Here is a 4,267-nt window from a genome sequence, read left to right as displayed (position 1 = left end):
TAACTCAACAAGCAAGTTTCCTTGATAATGATAATCCCGAACCAAGTTCTCCTAGTAATGAACTTGCACCCACAAGTGAACTCTTTGAGATGAAAGAATCTTCCCCAAGTGAATACGAAGATGATGCGGAGGTAGATTTTTCGTAACCTCCGACTTATGACTTGAGTGATGAGGAAGATATCGAAGACTTGGATCAAGATGTGGTTGAAATTGAAGAAATTTGTAATGAAGTGGAGGAATTCACATAAGAACACAAGGGAGTAGAGCTTGCAAAACCACTAGAAACACATATCCCAAGGCCATTACCACTCAATACAAAATTTAAGTGGGTAAAATCCTTAGCTTTTATCTTTACTTTTCCGCTTGAATATGGTTTCTTGAAATAGATGGCCAGCTTAGAGCTCTTTGCGGCTTTAAGATTAAAAGGAAAATAGTTCGTACTCAGAGCTGGTATGCAAGATTTAATAAGGTTCCACACTTCAATTTGAAGTGCAAGGATTGGTATCAAGTTCGATTGAATGGGTCTCGGAAGATGTTTGGTCATCTTGGTGAGAATACAACTTCCAAACTGCCCAGCTGAAAAAATGTAGATCGAGACAAAGGCGGTTAAAAAAGCAAGGTTTGGGATCCTGGAATCTATTCTGATATTCAACACCTCGGGAGCTTAAAAACCTGTTTGAATTTACTCAAAGGCTTTACATGCCTAGTTTGGGACCCTGGAGGCTGTTGGCATTCCAAACAGTGGTGGAGATTTTTGGATGAATTCAAGCACAAACCACCATAGCAGGAAGCTCATCAAATGTCCAACTTAAGGACTTTAACTAAAAGTGCTAGGTGGGAGACAACCCACCATGGTATGATCGTTCCTTTTTCGATTTTAATTTTATTTCATTTTGTTTGTTTTTAAGTTTTATTTTATTCTATTTTCATTGAACCTGGAATTATTCATATCACCCACATTAGCACTGCATAATGTATACTGCATAATTGCATAAAAAAATAAATAAAAAAATAAAAATAAATCACCCCACGCGAGCGCGTAGGCCACGCGTGGGCGTCGATTGAAAATCGGCGTAAAGATCCAACGCCCAGAAAGTTGGCCTGGAATCGTGCGGCTGGCGTGCCCTTAACACAAATTGGCCCATGCGTTCGTGTCCCTGACGCGAACGTGTCACTTGCACTACATACATCCCACGCGAAAGCGTGAGCGACGCGTACGCGTCGCATGGATTTTAGGGAACCTATTGGAAACAGAGAGTTACGCCAAAACGACGCTGGAATTGTGTGTTTAGCATAATTCTGAGCGACGCGTTCGCGTGCCCCACGTGTACGCGTCACTTTCATTATCCCACAATCACGCGATCGCGTCAATGACGCGTTCGCGTTAGCGCCCTTTTCGCCCCAATCACGCGATCGCGTGCTCCACGCGTTCACATGGATTCATAATCACTTACCCCAACCCACGTGAAACCCTACCCTATTCGCGTCCCCAAACCCCCTCCCCCTCTGCACTCTCCTGTCTCCCATCCCCCAACCACCACCACTCCCAGCCAACCAGCTCCGACCACCGCACCGCCATCCCGACCGCCGCGCCACCCTCATCGAAACCCCTCCCTTCTTCTTCTTCCCCTTTCCTTCTTCCCCCTCCTTCCTCCCCTCCACGACCCCGACCCCACTACCGCCGCCCCATCACCGAGCCACCCAGTGCCGCCGCCACCTCCCAGACCTCCAGCCAACAACCACACCCACCAGCCACCACAACACAACCCCCACCCCTCACCTCTTCTCATCCTTCCCTTAAACCCACACCCACCACACAGCCCCCTGCCTCCACCACGGACCGCCGCCGCGCCGCCACCCATCGCCGCTGCGTCACCAATACCACCACCACATCCCCACCATCTCTCTGATCCATACATTTATTCCTCTGCACACCAGGTTCAGCCAAACACTGAATCCTGTTTCCCATTAATTAGTTAGTTAGTTTTTCAATTTTTTTTTTCAAAATTAGGATAGTTAGAGATGCATGATTGTAGTGGATTTTAGGTGGTTAGGTAGCTAGGATGTGGTTAATGGATTTAGGCCTGATAATTACGCCGTTATTGCTACCTATTTTTATTTGATTTGCAATTCTAAATTTGCGGTGATGATGTGCTGTTCATATGTTGTTCTTTCATGTTGATGCTGCTGTTATACTGTTCTCTCATGTTCTTGATATTTGTTAATCTTTTCAGCACCATTTACTGTCATATGAATTGATTTTCTTGCCGTTTATTACCCGGGAACATCCAATTTTAGCTGGAATGCTGCCCAAATTTTTTCAAATTGTTTCACTCAACTCCCATTCATGAACTGGTTTTAGAAAATTCAAGTTTTGTGCTATTTGGTTTCAAGCTAGCCAATTCATGGATGAATGGGCTTGCATTCTCACTCTTTCTGGTTCCCGGATTACTAAACTGCACTATTGATGATTTCTTTTTCCTTTTGCAATTTTTAGCATCAATAAACTGCAATCTTTGCCTGAATATGAGTTGATTGTTGTTCAAGTTTGTGAATTTATTGTTAACTAGGAAACCCATATCATGCCACTTACTTTCTAACTTTTCTTTTTACCTAACTACTTTAACTTTCTAACTTTTCTTTTACCTAACCACTTTAACTTTCTAACTCAAGACATGATTACTGTTTTTCCTAATTAACAAGAATTCTACATATTATCTTTTGGATTGTAATTTTTACTCTCAAACTTTTCATTTGCATACAGTCCAAAATTTACTTATATTTAACTCATTTCATACTTCTATTGCTCTTTTGCCTTTATGCTTATATTGATAAATCCTACCTGCTTACCTGCTTTCCTGTTTTAGCTTTTCAGGATGTCTGATCCCAAAAGTAAGGGAAAAGGCAAAGCAACTACAGGCAAAAGAAAAAGAGGAGAAACCTCTACCTCTATTTTGGATATCCTTCATGACGATTCCTGGTGGGAAAAGAATTTCACCCCGCAAGAAAAGGCTGATCAGTTGGTACCTGCCACTGACCCAGAAAAATTTGCAAACAGATACTGAGTTGAAGTACCTAGTTTTTACCACTTCCAGGAGCCTATACCTGGAAAGATCACTCAAAATTCCAGAAGAACTCAAACAATACACTTCAGATCAAATTAAACAGCGAGGCTGGTTCTTCTTGGAAAGGAACTTGATTGAAGTTAACTCATCCTGGGTCAGGAAATTCTATTGTAACTACTTCAAAACGTCCCTGGATGCAGTTCAGCTTAGACAAGCAGATTTTGGTTACTGAGGAAGCAATCGAAGAAATTCTCCACCTCTTACCTAAATCAGATCAGTCAGATGGTTACCAAAAGGTTGAGGAGGATATGAGATTCATGAGATTTGATTGGGACGCAGTCAAGAAGACTATAGCTCTTGATCATACTCTCCCCTGGGTCATGGGTAAGTCTGCAGTGGCCCCCAAAGGAATTAAAATTATTTATCTGAACGATGAGGCTCGGCTCTGGCAGTAGATCCTGAGTAACTACGTGATGCCGAGCACTCATGAGACAGAGGTGCCCGCTGCTATGATTACCCTCATCTGGTGTGTGATGGAGGGAAAGGAGTTATATCTGCCCCGTTTCATCCGATATTACATGGCCAGAGTCCATATCAGAGGCACCCTCCCATTCACATACCTGATTACTTAGCTAGGCCACCGAGCTGAGGTGCCCTGGGAGCCGACAGATGCAAAGCCAACTGCTGCGGACTGCAAGAAGATTATTCCTCACAGTAGGAAGTTTCAGGCTTTGGGGTACAGACCTCCTTTTCTCATTGACTCTGCTGAGGCAGCCACATCTTCTGCTGCTCCTTCTGCATCCACTACCGCACTTGCCACCACTACTGCACCCTCACCTGCTTCAGAGCCTATCTTCCACCTCGTGCATCGCCTATTTGACCGGTTGGACCAGATGGAGCGCCGCAACCAGCGGTGATATGAGAGATCTGAACGTCGCAACAAGCGATGCTATGAGTACTTAAAGTTGATGATTCGATTTGGTCACTACGACATCCCCTCCGAGCCTGACACTGCTTTTGAGCCATCTGATGCAGAGGCGAATGATCATGAGGATGAGGCACATGCAGAGGCTGAGCAGGCAGGACCTGAACAGGCTGCACCACACCATGAGAAGCCACATCAGATACAGCCGGCTGATCCCGAGATCCCCCTTCAAGCAGAGCCTTCACTGCAGCAGGCAGACCCTCCGACACTAATACAG

This window comes from Arachis hypogaea, chromosome 13 (genome assembly GCF_003086295.3).
Source record: "Arachis hypogaea cultivar Tifrunner chromosome 13, arahy.Tifrunner.gnm2.J5K5, whole genome shotgun sequence".
NCBI classification, from domain to species: domain Eukaryota; kingdom Viridiplantae; phylum Streptophyta; class Magnoliopsida; order Fabales; family Fabaceae; genus Arachis; species Arachis hypogaea.
The sequence above is the reverse complement of the archived record's forward strand: the minus strand, read 5'-3'. Positions refer to the sequence as shown.